The following is a 19,288-nucleotide window of genomic DNA, read 5'->3' as shown; positions in this document are numbered from 1 at the left end:
GGCGAATACTTTCGCAAGGAACTGTATATCAGGTGGTTAACAACACTGTCATCTCAGATTTTCAAAATATGCTTTTCAACCATAGCTAAACAAGCATTTGTGTAAGAGTGTTGATAGCTAGCATAGCTATAAGCCTAGAATTCAGCCAGCAACATTTTCACAAAAACAGGAAAATCATTCAAATAAAATCATTTACCTTTGAAGAACTTCAGATGTTTTCAATGAGGAGATTCTCAGTTAGATAGCAAATGTTCAGTTTTTCAAAAAATATTATTTGTGTAGGACAAATCGCTCCGTTTTGTTCACGTTTGGCTATGAAAAAAACCTGTATCCAGTTATAGCCTCAAGCTCATTAGCATAACGTAACGTTAACTATTTATGAAAATCGCAAATGAAATGAAATGAATGTGCTAGCTCTCAAGCTTAGCCTTATCTTAACAACACTGTCATCTCAGATTTTCAAAATATGCTTTTGAACCATAGCAAAACAAGCATTTGTGATAGCTAGCGTAGCATTTAGCGTAGCATTTAGCGGGCAACATTTGCCCAAAAAACAGAAATGGATTCAAATAAAATCCTTTCCCTTTGAAGAACTTTGGATGTTTTCAATGAGGAGACTCAGTTACATTTACATTTACATTTACGTCATTTAGCAGACGCTCTTATCCAGAGCGACTTACAAATTGGACAGTTACATAGCAAATGTTCAGTTTTTCCTGAAAGATTCTTTGTGTAGTAGAAATCGCTCCGTTTTGTACATCACGTTTGGGTACCAAAAAAATAAATAAATTCAGTCATCAAAACGGCGAACTGTTTTCCAAATTAACTCCATAATATCGACTGAAACACGGCAAACGCTGTTTAGAATCAATCCTCAATGTGTTTTCACATATCTCTTCATTGATATATTGTTCGTTGTAGTCTCCTTTCTCCGGTGAATCGCTTGGAAAAAGACGTGCAGTTGAAGATGATGCACCAATTTCGATGGAAGACACCGGGTGGACACCTGGCAAATGTAGTCTCTTATGGTCAATCTTCCAATGATATGCCTACAAATACGTCACAATGCTGCAGACACCTTGGGGAAACGATAGATAGGGCAGGCTCATTCCTGTCGCATTCACAGCCATATAAGGAGACAATGAAAAACAGAGCCTCAAAAATCCTGCTCATTTCCTGGTTGCAGTTTCATCTTGGTTTTGCCTGTAGCTTCTGTTCTGGGGCACTCACAGACAATATCTTTGCAGTTCTGGAAACATCAGTGTTTTCTTTCCAAAGCTATCAATTATATACATAGTCGAGCATCTTTTTGTGACAAAATATTGCGCTTAAAACGGGCACGTCTTTTTATCCAAAAATGAAATAGCGCCCCCATAGATTTAACAGGTTAATAAATGCATCGACGACATTGTCCCCATACATACTCAAACCAGAACCCATGGATTATAGGCAACATCTCTTCGCATTATGTTTTCTTACAGAAAGCTGTACCAACCTATCCCTGTACCATTCAAACGTGTTCTGCTTTTTGTATAGTTCGTTATCGGGGAATTTATGAAACAAACATCTAAAATGGAAATTTATATAAGGTACATATCGTCTCCGGCATCATTTAAATGATTTTGCAAGAATATATTATTGCAAAGTCATTTAAATGATGGCCGATTCATAATGTACAAAAATTGTGCTTAAAAAAAGAGGCACAAACCATCTAGCTTCTATCCATCCTCCTCAGGCCTCTTTTACTGCACACACATTTATGAAGCTAGTGACGTATGTGGTAAACTTCAATGTTATTGGATAAATCTCGGAACATATTCCAATCTGTGCTATCGAAACAGTCCTGTAGCTTAGCATCAGCTTCGTCGGACCACTTCCGTATTGAGCACGGCACTGGTAAGCAGGAAGCAGGAGAATAGAGTTGTGGCCTGATTTGCCAATGGAAGGACGAGGGAGGGCCTTGAATGCATTTCTGTGAGAGGAAAAAAGGTGATCTAGAGTTTTGTCACCGTTTTGTCTCGTCGCATGGGTGACATGCTGGTAAAAAAATGATGTAAAACGGATTTCAGTTTCCCTGCGTTAAAATCACCGTCTATGCGAAACGGCACCTCTGAATGTGCATAGTGCCAGCACTAGGTTTGTGGTGGTAAATAGACAGCTAAGTAAACAAATAGATGAAAGACGGCTGTTATCCACTGCATAAACCTTCCTCCCCTCCTTCCTTCCTCCTCAGTCCTCTTATCTCACACGCAGGCAGTACCTCGTCTCCTCCTGTCCTCTCACTTTTTCCTCCTCATGCTGCCTTTACTGCACTGCCTTTAAGGCATTCTTACCACTTCTCCTCCTCCTCTCCTCTATATGCTCACTGATTCTTGCCTTGTGGTGATTCCTTCTGCTCTGTCAGCCCTCTGCTCTGTCCACTGCGTTTCTCTAACAGTGGCAGTAACTCCTAATCAAACATCCCAGACCTTAGTCACAGTAGCCCAGTAGAGCAGGGAGCCAGGGCTTCTAAAGAGAAAAGTATAGGTACGGATGTCAGCCTTTTCTCTGCTGACTTGAATGAGTGGATAAGTTAAATGAGTGGGTTGCAGGGGTAACAGTAGCATAATTAGACATTTACTGGACTGGAAGTGTTCCATCCAGAAGAGAGATCCAATAACCACGTTGCTGCTTTAGCTGCAGTTTGAAACACTTTACGGGAAGCTGTAGGTTGCAGATCACCTGTCTTGTGCTTGTCTCCCCCCCTGTCAACCAGGTATGTGCCCGGGTTGGACACAAGGGGTCATCCCTAGAGGGGGGGTACTGTCACACCCTGATCTGTTTCACCTGTCTTGTGCTTGTCTCCACTCCCCACCAGGTGTCTCCTATTTGTCCCCATTATCGCCTGTGTATTTATGCCTGTATTTTCTGTTTGTCTGTTGCCAGTTCGTCTTGTCCCATCAAGTTTTACCAGCTCGTTTTTCCCCATTTTCATGTTTCTATAATTGTTGGTTTCTATTCCTCCCTGTTTTGACCATTCTGCCTGCCCTGACCCTGCCTTTTTGTTCTGTACCTTACGGACACTGCCCTGGATTACTGACCTCTGCCTGCCCCCTGTTTTGTAATAAATATCTGTGATTCGATCTGTCTGCATCTGGGTCTATTCCGGAGTCCTGATACTATCGTGATAATATCGTGCCCGCCGTGTCTCATACACCGACGCCTCTCACCTGTACAAGCTATACACCTTCGCCCGCTTCAAGGAAAACAACATTGAGCCGCCGACGTGGGCCTCCACTGCTCACAAGGACTGTGTGCTCTTGTAATCCGTGGCCGACGTGATTAAGTCATTTCAGCATGTTAACCCTCGACTGTCGGCCCAGACGGCATCCCAAGCCATCTCCTCAGAGCATGTTTACAGACATCAATCTCTCCATATCCCTGAGCTGTTTCCTTCCTCTCCCAAACCGGAGTTATGCCTCTTGCTTTTAGTGAATGGTGTATTGACATACCATCCAAAGTGTAATTAATAACTTCACCATTCTAAAAGTGTGCTTTTTCTGCTCTTTTTATTTTGACCCATCTACCAATAGCTGCCCTTCGTTGCAAGGCATGGAAAACCTCCCTGGTCTTTGTGGTTGAATCTGTGTTTGAAATGAGCTGCTCGACCGAAGGAGCTTACAGATACAGTTGAAGTCGGAAGTTTACATACACTTAGGTTGGAGTCATTAAAACTCAATTTCCGGGCGATTTCTCAGCCAAACGTGAAGAACAAATGGAACTATTTCGCCTACAAAAATAATATTTTTGGAAAAAAGGAACATTGGCTATCTAACTGGGAGTCTCGTGAGTGAAAACATCCGAAGCTCATCAAAGGTAAACGATTTAATTTGATTGCTTTTCTGATTTCCGTGACCAATTTACCTGCTGCTAGCTGGACAAAATGCTATGCTAGGCTATCGATAAACTTACACAAATGCTTGTCTAGCTTTGGCTGTAAATCGGAGATGACAGGGTGATTAACAAAAGGCTAAGCTGTGTCTCAATATATTTCACTTGTGATTTTCATGGAATATAAATAGGAATATTTTCTAGGAATATTTATGTCCATTGCGTTATGCTAATTAGTGTCAGTCGATGATTACGCTCCCTCATGTGGGATGGGGAGTCACTAGAGGTTTTAACAAAGTTTAGCGGTAACTTTTTGGATTCCTTTCTCTGCATGTTAAACGAGTGGTTACTCAAATCGATGGCACCAACTAAACTGACTTTTTGGGATATAAAGGAGGATTTTATCTAACAAAACAACACTACAAGATGTAGCTGGGACCCTTTGGATGACAAATCAGAGGAAGATTTTCAAAAAGTATGTGAATTTCTAATCGCAATTTGTGAATTTATGAAACCTGTGTCGGTGGAAAAATATTTTGATGTGGGGCACCGTCTTCAAACAATCACATGGCATGCTTTTGCTGTAAAGCCTACTGTAAATCAGACAGTGCAGTTAGATTAAAACCTCTTAGGGATAGTGAGACGCTAGCGTCTCAAGTGGCCAATAGCCTCGGGAAATGCATAGCGCCAAATTCAAATAAAACGCGCTAAAACTCAAACTTTCATTAAATCACGCATGCAGGGTACTCAATTAAAGCTACACTAGTTGTAAATCCAGCCAACATGTCAGATTTTAAAAATGCTTTTCGGCGAAAGCATGAGAAGCTATAATCTGATAACATGCACCCACCTGAACCAGTTGTAAACAAATGAGCTAGCATAGCAGGCGCTACACAAAACGCTGAAATAAAATATAAAACATGCATTACCTTTGACGAGCTTCTTTGTTGGCACTCCAATATGTCCCATAAACATCACAATTGGTTCTTTTTTTCAATTAATTCCATCCATGTATACCCAAAATGTCCATTTATAAAGCAGGTTTGATCCGGAAAAAAACAGCTTTCCAAAACACAACGTCACTACAAAACGTTTCAAAAGTTGCCTATAAACTTTGCCAAAATATTTCAAACTACTTTTGTAATACAACTTTAGGTATTTTTAAACGTTAATAATCGATCAAATTGTAGACGGGGCAATCTGTATTCAATATAGCAAGTAAACAAAACATGCACCATTTCCCTCTTGCGTAACTATCAACAGTGTAACGTTGTTCCAGTATGTGCCTCTTCTTCGTTTCACCAATGATTAACTTCAACCTAATTCCAAAGACTGGTGACATCCTGTGGAAGTCGTAGGAACTGTAAAATGGGCGCTATCTAATTTCCCTTGGCAAAGACAACTGATGGAACGGTCAGAGGAAAACATTTTTTTTATTCTGAACAGTTTGTCCTTGGGGTTTTGCCTGCTACATAAGTTCTGTTATAGTCACAGACATGATTGAACCAGTTTTAGAAACTTCAGAGTGGTTTCTATCCACACCTACTAATCATATGCATATAATATATTCCTGGCATGAGTAGCAGGAAGTTGAAATTGTGCACGCTATTTATCCAAAAGTGAAAATGCTGCCCCCTATCTCTAAGAAGTCAATAATTTAAGCTTTTATCCTCTTGAAACTAGGGGGCACTATTTTCATTTTTGGAAAAATAACGTTCCCAAAGTAAACAGGATATTTTGTCAGGACAAGATGCTAGAATATGCATATAATTGACAGCTTAGGATAGAGAACACTCTAAAGTTTCCATAACTGTCAAAATATTCTCTGTGAGTATAACAGAACTGATATTGCAGGCGAAAGCCTGAGAAAAATCCAATCCGGAAGCGACTCATGTTTTGAATGCTCTGCATTCCGATGCGTCCCTATTGAGCAGTGAATGGGCTATCAACCAGATGACTTTTTCTATGTATTCCCCAAGGTGTCTACAGCATTGTGACGTGGTTTCACGCCTTTATGTTGAAGAATAAGCGTAAGCAGCTATATTGCGCAAGCGGAAACCTGATGGCTCTCAGAGTAATTCTTGCGTAAAATACAGAGGTAGCCATTTTTCCTCTCGCTCCTACTGAAAAACCAATTGTCCCGGTGGATATATTATCGAATAGATATTTGAAAAACACCTTGAGGATTGATTATAAACAATGTTTGCCATGTTTCTGTAGATATTATGGAGATATTTTGGCTACAAAAATATTTTTTGGGGAAAAAAATGAACATTTGCTATCTAACTGGGAGTCTTGTGAGTGAAAACATCCGAAGCTCATCAAAGGTAAACGATTTAAATAGATTGCTTTTCTGATTTTTGTGACCAGGTTGCCTGCTGCTAGCTAGGCACAATGCTATGCTAGGCTATCGATAAACTTACACAAATGCTAGTCTTGCTTTGGCTGTAAAGCATATTTTCAAAATCTGAGTGACAGGGTGATCAACAAAAGGCTAAGCTGTGTTTCAATATATTTCACTTGTGATTTCATGAATATGAATATTTTCTAGTAATATTTATGTCCGTTGCTTTATGCTAATTAGTGTCAGTTGATGACAACGCTCCCGGATCCGGTATGGTAAGTTACAAGAGGTTTTAACCGATAAGACACTTGTATGTATCTAAATGTTTAATATCCATAATTTTTCAGATTATTTATTTGAATTGTGCTCCCTCCAGTTTCACCGGAAGTTGTCCCGCTAGCAGGACCCCTAGCCTTAAAATAAGTATTAAATGTGATGCCCTATAATTTAGTTACATCCCTTGGGGTATTGCAATAATCTGGTTCAAGACTCAATATTCTATTGTATTTGAAATTTGTTGATATTAAAAATACATGCTTTTGAATTCTTTGTAGATAATGGCTATGTTATGATATGATAATACTCCATTGGTACAGTATGTCAACTATTATATAAGCGTAAGCAGCTATATTGCGCAAGCGAAACCTGATGGCTCTCAGAGTAATTCTTGCGTAAAATACAGAGGTAGCCATTTTTCCTCTCGCTCCTACTGAAAAACCAATTGTCCCGGTGGATATATTATCGAATAGATATTTGAAAAACACCTTGAGGATTGATTATAAACAATGTTTGCCATGTTTCTGTAGATATTATGGAGCTATTTCGGCTACAAAAATATTTTGGGGGGAAAAAATGAACATTTGCTATCTAACTGGGAGTCTTGTGAGTGAAAACATCCGAAGCTCATCAAAGGTAAACGATTTAAATAGATTGCTTTTCTGATTTTTGTGACCAGGTTGCCTGCTGCTAGCTAGGCACAATGCTATGCTAGGCTATCGATAAACTTACACAAATGCTAGTCTTGCTTTGGCTGTAAAGCATATTTTCAAAATCTGAGATGACAGGGTGATCAACAAAAGGCTAAGCTGTGTTTCAATATATTTCACTTGTGATTTCATGAATATGAATATTTTCTAGTAATATTTATGTCCGTTGCTTTATGCTAATTAGTGTCAGTTGATGACAACGCTCCCGGATCCGGTATGGTAAGTTACAAGAGGTTTTAACCGATAAGACACTTGTATGTATCTAAATGTTTAATATCCATAATTTTTCAGATTATTTATTTGAATTGTGCTCCCTCCAGTTTCACCGGAAGTTGTCCCGCTAGCAGGACCCCTAGCCTTAAAATAAGTATTAAATGTGACGCCCTATAATTTAGTTACATCCCTTGGGGTATTGCAATAATCTGGTTCAAGACTCAATATTCTATTGTATTTGAAATTTGTTGATATTAAAAATACATGCTTTTGAATTCTTTGTAGATAATGGCTATGTTATGATATGATAATACTCCATTGGTACAGTATGTCAACTATTATATAGGTTTGCACTAATTATATGTTCTGCTTCCTAACAGCCTTGTCATCTAGTGGCGGTTTGTAAACCGGGTTCAGAAACAGTTGAACGCCTTCTTGGAGGTCATTGTGTGGTATCATAGAGATGGGCTCCCTAGTGACATCGCAGTGCTACAGGCGTCACTACAGACCCTGGTTCCCGGGTTGTATCACAACCGGCCGTGATCGGAAGTCCCATAGGGCTGCGTACAAGTGGCCCAGCTTCGTCTGGGTTAGGGGAGGGTTTGGCCGGGGTAGGCCGTAATTGTACATAATAATTTGATCTTAACGGACTTGCCTAGTTAAATAAAGGTAAAAAAATACATTTAAAAAAGATACGTCGTATTTGTTTTATTTTATGGCAGTAACAACCATGGCCATTTGGGGGCAGTAAAGCACAAGTTTTCAGCCCATCTTAGAAAGACTTTCATTTGTTTTTGGGGTTTATATACCCATCTTACAGTAGATAACTTCAAGACACCAATTTTTTGTTCAACAGAAATTTAGCAGCTGAGAAGTTGAGAAAATCTTGCCTATAATGACTCAAATAGTTGATCAACATTGGGTAGTACAGGTAACTGCCAAAATAATAGAAACACTTGAGTAAATTAGGGCTACAACATAGATTGAAAGCAGGTGATTTCATACAGGTGTGGTTCCTGAGTTAATTAATTAAAATTAAGCACTTATTAACATCCCGTCATGCTTAGGGTCATGTACAAAACTGATGGCAGGACATTACTTTGTCTACCATGGTTATGCCTCTATAGGATGACAATGACCCCATCCACAGGGCATGAGTGGTCACTGAATGGTTGCGCATGAAAATTATATAAACCATATGACATGGCCTACTCAGTCGCAGGATCGCAACCCCAAATGAACACTGATGGGAGATTCTGGAGTGACGCCTGAGACAGCTTTTTCCAACACCCTTTCTTGTAGAGTTCCAGACACTTGTAGAAATGATCACAAGGTGCATTTAAGCTGTTCTGGCTCATAGTGGCCCAACGCCCTAGACTTTTCATGTTAGTGTTTCCTTTATTTTGGCAGTTACCTGCATGTGATTACTGATTTTATTTCCCCCTCTTTTGTTCAACAGGGATTCACTGAACTCATTCTCATCGACCTCATCAAGATATTTGATGATAACAAGCTAGAGGTACAGTATTGTTCATAAAAATGTTCACTGTTAACTGGTAGATCTGAAAACACATGTTCTAATATTTTCACACCAATGAATAGATTGGGAGTGCCTGTAGGACATATATTATTGCTGTAACAAAAAAATGAAGGTGGCAATACTACATGTTTGAGTTTAACCTACACATTCCTGCTCTAATCTGTGTCTATGGCATATAAAGCACACACTTGTTTCAGTGTGTCTGTAGGCGACGTTTCTGTCTGTCTGTGTCTAAGGCTAAGGGAGCCATGGGTTTCGTTTTCTCTGTCTGTTGTCTAAGGGTTGTTTTTGGATGTTAAGGATGTTGATTATTAATCCTTAACCAACACTACCTGTCAATAGTTTTACAATATCTACTCATTCAAGGGTTTTTCTTTATTTTTGACTATTTTCTATATTGTAGAATAATAGTGAAGACATCAAAACTATGAAGTAACACATGGAATTATGTAGTAACCAAAAAAAGTGTTAACCTCTTTGAACTCTAGGGGAAGTATTTCATTTTTGGATAAAAAAATGTTCCCGTTTTAAACAAGATATTTTGTCACGAAAAGATGCTCGACTATACATATAATTGACAGCTTTGGAAAGAAAACACTCTGACGTTTCCAAAACTGCAAAGATATTTTCTGTGAGTGCCACAGAACTGATGCTACAGGCGAAACCAAGATGAAACTTCAAACAGGAAATGAGCAACATTTTTGAAGCGCTGTTTTCCAATGTCTCCTTATATGGCTGTGAATGCGCAAGGAGAGAGCCCACAATTTCTGCCGTTTCCCCAAGGTGTCTGCAGCATTGTGACGTATTTGTAGGCATATCATTGGAAGATTGACCATAAGAGACCACATTTACCAGGTGTCCACCCAGTGTCCTGCGTCGAAAGTGGTGTGTAAACCTCAGCTGCAAGTATTTTCCCATTTAATTCAGAGAAGAAAGCAGACTTCCACGAACGATATATCAATGAAGGATTGATTATAAACAACGTTTGCCATGTTTCAGTCGATATTATGGAGTTAATTTGGAAAAAAGTTTGGCGTTTTGGTGACTGAATTTTCGTTTTTTTTTTTGGTAGCCAAAAGTGATATACAAAACGGAGCATTTTTCTCCCACACAAAGAATCTTTCAGGAAAAACTGAACATTTGCTATCTAACTGAGAGTCTCCTCATTGAAAACATCCGAAGTTCTTCAAAGGTAAATGATTTTATTTGAATGCTTTTCTGTTTTTTTTGTGAAAATGTTGCCCGCTAAATGCTACGCTAAATGCTACGCTAGCTATCAATACTCTTACACAAATGCTTGTTTTGCTATGGTTGAAAAGCATATTTTGAAAATCTGAGATGACAGTGTTGTTAAGAAAAGGCTAAGCTTGAGAGATAGCATATTTATTTCATTTCATTTGCGATTTTCATAAATAGTTATCGTTACGTTATGCTAATGAGCTTGAGGCTATAACTGGATACAGGTTTTTTTCATAGCCAAACGTGAACAAAACGGAGCGATTTGTCCTACACAAATAATATTTTTTGAAAAACTGAACATTTGCTATCTAACTGAGAGTCTCCTCATTGAAAACATCTGAAGTTCTTCAAAGGTATATTATTTTATTTGAATGCTTTTCTTGTTTTTGTGAAAATGTTGCTGGCTGAATTCTAGGCTTATAGCTATGCTAGCTGTCAATACTCTTACACAAATGCTTGTTTAGCTATGGTTGAAAAGCATATTTTGAAAATCTGAGATGACAGTGGTGTTAACAAAAGTCTAAGCTTGAGAGCAAATATATTTATTTCATTTCATTTGCGATTTTCATGAATAGTTAACATTGCGTTATGCTAATGAGCTTGAGGCTATAAATAGGATCCCGGATCCGGGATTGCTCGACGCAAGAAGTTAACAAATCAAAATATATTTTTTATTGGAGATTCTTCAGCCACCCTTTGCCTTGATGACAACTTTGCACACTCTTGGCATTCTCTCAATCAGCCTAACCTGCAATGCTTTTCCAACAGTCTTGAAGGAGTTCCCACATATGCTGAGCACTTGTTGGCTGCTTTTCCTTCACTCTGCGGTCCGACTCATCCCAAACCATCTAATTTGGTTGAGGTCGGGGGATTGTGGAGACCAGGTCATCTGATGCAGCACTCCATCACTCTCCTTCTTGATAAAATAGCCCTTACACAGCCTGGAGGTGTGTTGGTCATTGTCCTATAGAAAAACAAATGATAGTCCCACTAAGCCCAAACCCGATCGGATGGCGTATTGTTGCAGAATGCTGTGGTAGCCAGGCTGGTTAAGTGAATTCTAAATAAATCCCAGACTGTGTCACCAGTAAAGCACCCCCACACTATAACACATCCCCCTCCATGTTTACAATGGGAAATACACATGCGGAGATCAGTCGTTCACCCACACCGCATCTCACAAAGACACTGAGATTGGAACCAAAAATCTCCAATTTGGACTCCAGACCAAAGGACATATTTCCACCGGTCTAAGGTCCATTGCTCGTGTTTCTTGGCCCAAGCAAGTCTCTTCTTCTTATTGGTGTCCATTAGTAGTAGTTTCTTTGCAGCAATTCGACCATGAAGGCCTGATTCACGCAGTCTCCTCTAAACAGTTGATGTTGAGATGTGTCTGTTACTTGAACTCTGTAAAGCCTTTGAGACAACCTGGATTCGGTCTTATGTAGTAACATTTGAAATTGTGTTTCTTTACATTAGATAAAAGTAGAGACCTGGAGCTACAAAATGGTATATCAAACACTTCATTTCAGGAACAATGGGAAAGTAATTCTGCTTTGAAAGTTGATCAACTTGTAAACTCACCTTTGAGAAAATCGCATTTGAATGTTTTGCTATCTAGTGAAGAGCTCTTCTTTGTCTAAACCCATTCAGCATAGTTTACACCCTAAGCCTTAGCTCCACCCATCTCGTTTCGCTCTCGAAGCGCACACTTGATGCTCTGGCCAATGATTTGTTAGCCTCTTGATAACATGAAAACAGCCTAACCAGCTCTTCTGTCAAAAATGTAATCAAACTTTTTTGCGGATGTTTACTGACACCGGCCATATTCAATAGTGTTGTACACACGTCACATAACGTTAGCTAACGAGACAGCCAGCCAACATTAGCTAGTTAAACAACAACGAACAGTGCCAGCAACGCCACAGTGCTGGGAGCTAACCACCCATGTTCAATGTTAGCTAACATTAGGCTCTAACTAGAACAGCACATGGCTCTGGGAAACAAATAATGTCAGCTAGGCAGCCAGCCAGCTAACGTTAGCTAGCTAGCTATCAGTACAGTTAAGCTTGAAATGAAACCACTTTCTGTCAAAATTTGAAAACGTGTAATGAACCACAGGAAACTAAGGCTAGTATCCCGGAGTCCTATCTTCACTGCTGACATTGAGCCTGGTGTTTTGCGGGTACTATTTAATGAAGCTGCCAGTTGTGGACTTGTCTGTTTCTCAAACTAGACACTCTGATGTACTTGCTAAGTTGTGCACCGGGACCTCCCACTCCTCTTTCTATTCTGGTTAGAGACAGTTTGCTCTGTTCTGTGAAGGGAGTAGAACACAGCTTTGTATGAGATCTTCAGTTGTTTGGCAATTTCTCGCATGGAATAGCCTTAATTTCTCAGAACAAGAATAGACTGACGAGTTTAAGAAGAAATATCTTTGTTTCTGGTCATTTTGAGCCTGTAATCAAACCCACAAATGCTGATGCTCCAGATACTCAACTAGTCTAAAGGCCAGTTTTATTGCTTCTTTAACCAGCACAACTGTTTTCAGCTGTGCTAACATAATTGCAAAAGGGTTTTCTAATGACCAGTTAGCCTTTTTAAAATGATAAACTTGGATTAGCTAACACAACGTGCCATTGGAACACAGGAGTGATGGTTGCTGATAACAGGCTTCTATACGCCTATGTAGATATTCCAAGTAAAATCAGCCGATTCCAGCTACAATAGTAATTTACAACATTATTTGATGTTATTTTAATGGACAAACATTTGATTTTCTTTCAAAATCAAGGACATTTCTAACTGACCCCAAACTTTTGAACGATAGTGTATTTTATTTATTATATTTTAAAGGTAAGATTAAATCAATAATAGTGTAATTTGGTGAAAATATTAGCCTATCACTTGTGAATTACAGTGCATTCGGAAAGTATTCAGACCCATTGACTTTTTCCACATTTTGTTACTTTACAGACTTATTCTAAAATTGATTGAATAATTGTTTTCCTTCATCAATCTTCACACAATACCCCATAACAAAAAAGCAAAAAAAGCGAAATAAAAACCTGAAATATGACATTTAAATAAGTATTCAGCCCCTTTATTCAGTACTTTGGCAGCGATCACAGCCTCGAGTATTCTTGGGTATGACGCTACAAGCTTGGCACACCTGTATTTGGGGAGTTTCTCCCACTCTTCTCTGCAGATCCTCTCAAACTCTGTCAGGTTGGATGGGGAGCATTGCTGCACAGCTATTTTTCAGGTCTCTCCAGAGATGTTCGATCGGGTTCAAGTCCAGGCTCTGGCTGGGCTACTCAAGAACATTCAGAGACTTGTCCCGAAGACATTCATTCCTGTGTTGTCTTGGCTGTGTGCTTCAAATCAAATCAAATTGTATTTGTCATCAGCGCTGAATACAACTGTAAAATGCGTACTTACAAGCCCTTAACCAACAATGCAGTTAAAGAAATATAGTTAATAAAATATTTACTAAATAAACTAAAGTAAAAAAAATGTAATAATAAATTTAAAAAGTAACATTTTTTTTACATAACAATAACAAGACTAAATAGAGGGAGTACCGGTGCCGAGTCAATGTGCTGGGGTACTGGATAGTCGAGGTAATTTGTAAAGTGACTATGATATAATAATAATAAACAGTGAGTAGCAGCAGTGTAAAAACAAAGGGGAGGGGGTGGTTTCAATGTAAATAGTCCGGGTGGCCAATTAATTAGTTGTTCAGCCAGTCTTGACTTGGGGGTAGAAGCTGTTGAGGAGCCTTTTGGTCCTAGACTTGGTGCACTCGTACCGCTTGCCATGTGGTAGCAGAGAAAACAGCCTATGACTGGTGACTGGAGTCTTTTTGACAATTTTTTGGACCTTCCTCTGACACCCTCTATTATATAGGTCCTGAGTGGCAGGAAGCTTGGCCCCAGTGATGTACTGGGCTGTACGCACTACCCTCTGTAGTGCCTTAATTTCAAATACCGAGCAGTTGCCATACCAGGTGGTGACGCAACCGGTCAGGATGCTCTTGATGGTGCACCTGTACAACTTTTTGAGTGTCTGGGAACCCATGCCAGATCTTTTCAGTCTTCTGAGGGGGGAAAGTTTTTATCGTACCCTCTTCACAACTGTCTTGGTGTGTTTGGACCATGATAGTTTGTCGGTGATATGGACACCAAGGAATTTGAAGCTCTCAACCCGCTCCACTTCAGTCCCATCGATATTAATGGGGGCCTGTTTGGCCCTCCTTTTCATGTAGTCCACAATCAGCTTGTTTGTCTTGCTCATATTGAGAGTTTATTTGTCCTGCCACCACGCTGCCAGGCCTCTGACCTCCTCCCTACAGGCTGCCTCATTGTTGACGGTGATCAGGCCTACCACTGTTGTGTCGTCAGCAAACGTAATGATGGTGTTGGAGTTGTGCTTGGCCACGCAGTCATGGGTGAACAGGGAATACAGGAGGGAACTAAGCAAGCACCCCTGAGGGTCCTCAGTGTTGAGGATCAGCATGGCAGATGTGTTGTTGCTTACCCTTACCACCTGGAGGTGGCTTGTCAGGAAGTCCAGTATCCAGTTGCAGAGGGATGTGTTTAATCCCAGTGATTAAATTTTTGGGCACTATGCCGTTGAAAGTTGAGCTGTAGTCAATGAACTATACTCAGCCTTGTCTCAGGATGGTAAGTTGGTGGTTGAAGATATCCCTCTAGCGGTGTGGGGGCTGTGCTTTGGCAAAGTGGGTGGGGTTTATCCTTCCTGTTTGGCCCTGTCCGGGGTGTCCTCGGATGGGGCCACAGTGTCTCCTGACCCCTCCTGTCTCAGCCTCCAGTATTTATGCTGCAGTAGTTTATGTGTCGGGGGGCTAGGGTCAGTTTGTTATATCTGGAGTACTTCTCCTGTCCTATTCGGTGTCCTGTGTGAATCTAAGTGTGCGTTCTCTAATTCTCTCCTTCTCTCTTTCTTTCTCTCTCTCTCGGAGGACCTGAGCCCTAGGACCATGCCCCAGGACTACCTGACATGATGACTCCTTGCTGTCCCCAGTCCACCTGGCCGTGCTGCTGCTCCAGTTTCAACTGTTCTGCCTTATTATTATTCGACCATGCTGGTCATTTATGAACATTTGAACATCTTGGCCATGTTCTGTTATAATCTCCACCCGGCACAGCCAGAAGAGGACTGGCCACCCCACATAGCCTGGTTCCTCTCATGGCCTAATAGTTTATAAGCATTTTACGCTGAACTTTCTGATCTGTTCTGTCAGCCACATTCTGTCCGCCACATTTTTTTGATGCTAGTGGCTGTAATAATTTGTGATCTATTGCACCCCACATCTGTCCCAGACTATGATTGGAATATTTATTTCTCGCATAGAATAGGTCAGCTTTTGTACTATGGGGGATAGTAGATTGACATAAGCTAGTGCTTTTGCTGTTCTTTAGTCCATTGTGTTGGCTGACAAAGTAAATGTGGACAGTTTTTCCAATCTTCAATATGCACCTCGGATTTGAAAGGACGAGCTATCATGTTTCAGGTTAGACCCAGATGCAGACAATGTCGAAGTATCAATAGTTTATTAATCAAACAGGGGCAGGCAAAAATCAGGTCAAGGGCAGGCACAGATCGGTGATCCAGATAGGTGGGGCAAAGGTACAGGACGGCAGGCAGGCTCAGGGTCAGGGCAGGCAGAATGGTCAACACCAAGAAAACTAGGAAACAGGAACAATCAAGAGAGAGGAGCAGAGGGGAAAATGCTGGTAGGCTTGACGAAACAAAACAAACTGGCAACAGACAAACAGAGAACACAAGTATAAATACACAAGGGATAATGGGGAAGATGGGCGACAACTGGAAGGGTGTGGAGACCATCACAAAGACAGATGAAACAGATCAGGGAGTGACGCGCGCTGTTGCATCTCCGATGTGTCTTTCTTCACTTGTAGCCTGTGATGGAGAGCCATGTAAGTGAGAGGCGCTTTGGATTGAGTAGCACTCAGCGAGAAGTGCACAAGCCAGCACTCTGGGCCTCAAAATGCATGCATTTCTTTAGTGTGCATTACGACCACAAAGGGGATGCCGCCGTTAAATTCAATGCATTATCAACTGCTTGTCAAATTGTGAATGAGAGACTATTGGAGTGTGTACAGCCTGCTCAAAAAACTAAGCAGTGCTCATGGCTTTCAAATGTCTTTCTTCAAATCATTTTTAGAGTCTCATCATGCAGCCTTACACGGAATCCAAACCGGCTGCGTGCGTGCGCTATCGTGCATAAAATTATTTTGTCCCTCCACAACAAACGCGATCATGACATGCAGGTTATAATATCAAAAAAACTAATTACATTAATTTGGGGACAGGTCGAGAAGCATTAAACATTTCTGGAAATTTAGTTAGCTAGCTTGCACTTGCATGCTAATTTGTTCTATTCAGCTAGCTTGCTGTTGCTAGCTAATTTGTCCTGTGATTTAAACGTTGAGTTGTTATTTTACCTGAAATGCACAAAGTCCTTTACTCTGACAATTAATCCACACATAAAATGGTCAACCGAATTGTTTCTAGTCATCTGTCCTCCTTCCAGGCTTTTTCTTCTTTGAACTTATATGGCGATTGGCATCTAAACTTTCATAGTATTACCACAAAGACCGACAGCTTAGTTTGTCTTTCAATCACCCACGTGGGTATAAACAATGAGGAGATGGAACGTGTGTATCTGCTTCTATAAACCAATAAGGAGATGGGAGAGGCAGGACTTGCAGCGCGATCGATCTGCATCACAAATAGATTTTAGCTCTTGACAACGCAGATGCTTGTTAGCACGTGCGAGCAGTGTGGATACTATACTTTAATAATATACATTTATAATTTATTTTGCAACGCTTTCGCACACAACACGAGCGGTGTAGTCAGGGTATTACAATGTATTAAAAAAAAAGTATAGCCCAACGATTGTAGAAGAACTAAAGTTACATTAATAACTCTAAATTAAGCATATAGAAGTACCTATTTCTTTGTTAACCGCTCAACACAGAATAGCCACATGTGTGCACTCCATGACATCTTTTGGAGAAAATATTTATTTAATTTAACTTTGTTCAATGGTATTCTTCATACTATAAAATATAAAATAATGCCACGCAAATATTGTATTCTTAATGAACTAATGTAGCCCACAGCCATTTGACATAACCACATCAGGACCTAACATAAGGACAACTCATAGTATGCTATTCTTTTCTTCTGAAATGGACTATTTTCTTCATATCATGCTTCTTTAGAGGTGTCTAGAATAGATAATTAATTTATTGTGAAGGTGTAGGCTATATTACATGGATTTATTATACTTTTTTTAATATAGATGATCCAAAGTTATGCATCAGTGGCTTGGTGGCTATGTGTGGTAATCAGAAGATGCTAAATGTGTTTGTTAATTAACGTAATTTCGTGACCGTCACAACCCTAATTATACCACCCATAAAATCATTTAAAGCTGCACTGTCTGTTGTGGATCATCATTCTCCCAAGTCGTCCTATAATAACGTAGCCACATATGCTCCCAGCAGGCCAAATCATTCCGGAAAGCCTTAACGAAATATTTGGAATTTCACTTTTAAAACGTAATACCATTTATGTGTGGCATAAAAACAACCAATCTGATTAGGCTACTTCAAAAGTCTACTGTAGGCTACCCTGTTTGCTTTCATCCCAAATATAATTCCAGCATCCAAACTGCAGCGGCCCCGGGTCAGTAATGGGATTCTTCTGTTGAAGGAGAGGAGGACCAAAATGCAGCGTGGTTGAAATTCTTGTTTGTTTTTTAATAAGAAAACTATACATGAATAAACTACAAAAACAACAAACGTGTAAACCCGAAACAGCCCCGTGTGGCACAAACACTGACACAGGAGACAATCACCCACAAAACCCAACACCAAACAGGCTACCTAAATATGGTTCCCAATCAGAGACAATGACTAACACCTGCCTCTGATTGAGAACCATATCAGGCCAAACACAGAAACAGACAAACTAGACACAACATAGAATGTCCACTCAGATCACACCCTGACCAAACAAAACATATAAACATACAAAGCAAACTATGGTCAGGGTGTGACAGGGTCGGCCCTGGCCCGAGGCATGATTTGGTTTTGTTCCCCGCCCCACCTCACGGGCAAAACATTTTGGTGCCCCCCCATATATACAGAAAAACCTGTTGTTGTAAAGTTAGCATCAAAATGTTGAAAATCTGATTTCCACTTAGCTGATGATTGTCTGCAGCCGGTTCTAAGCAGCCGTCTCTCTCGTAGTGTAATGAAACCTTCTGGCCCTGCGTGGCAACGACTGTGCCACAAAAGCATGAAGAAGTGTCTATGTCCATTTTTTTATAAACACCAGGTCGCTAGAGTTATTGTTATTTGTGGGTAATTCAAATTATTTTGAGATAACATCCTGCAGGAAAAATATTGAACAACTCAGACCACCAGTCGTTGTTCTTGATCATTAATGAGATAAATCATAAAGGAAAATAATGTTCTGTAAATTACATGATTCCACAAACTACATGCAACATAATTTATTGTTCAGTTGGAAGTAAATGATTTTTGGGCAATAACCTGTGCAGCGTTTGAAGATCAAAGTTTGCTTGGCTTAAAACAGAAATGTTTGCTCTGATGAAAGAGTAGGCCAGAGTAGCACTGGCCCTGGTTATCAGCCCTGTCGCTCTCTGTCTGGGGCCAGAAGCACTTTCACCACACACAGACTCACACACTGCACGCGGGTACGCAGGCACAGACACATGCAGAGGCGTGCATGTGCTCACACATACATTAGAATACACATGGGGTCAGATGAGCTGATTCAGAAAAAGAGACTGGATTAAACAGCTTCAGTCTGTCCCTTCTTGGCATGCCCCCCCCCCCCAGGTCCTTCTGAGCTATTGGCACATTAGATTTATTGTCTTTAGAACCATGTTTGTCTCATTTGCTGTTGGAATTCTACCGTCATACACCTATAATAACTACATAGATACAGGGCCATCAGAAAGTATTCATACCTCTTTATTCCACATTGTGTTGTGTTACAGTCTGAAGTCGA

At 40.3% G+C, this 19,288-nt stretch overlaps 1 long non-coding RNA gene across 1 annotated transcript; it reads left to right on the top strand.

The window, feature by feature from the left end:
• Positions 1-8,656: 8,656 nt before the first annotated feature.
• On the top strand, positions 8,657-19,074 carry LOC135517561 (uncharacterized). The gene is made up of 3 exons (XR_010452050.1): positions 8,657-8,746; positions 8,873-8,932; positions 15,177-19,074. It is a non-coding gene; the product is annotated as an uncharacterized LOC135517561 (long non-coding RNA).
• The last annotated feature ends 214 nt before the right edge of the window (positions 19,075-19,288 follow it).

This window comes from Oncorhynchus masou, chromosome 28, assembly GCF_036934945.1.
Source record: "Oncorhynchus masou masou isolate Uvic2021 chromosome 28, UVic_Omas_1.1, whole genome shotgun sequence".
Lineage (NCBI taxonomy): Eukaryota > Metazoa > Chordata > Actinopteri > Salmoniformes > Salmonidae > Oncorhynchus > Oncorhynchus masou.
The sequence above is the reverse complement of the archived record's forward strand: the minus strand, read 5'-3'. Positions and strand labels throughout refer to the sequence as shown.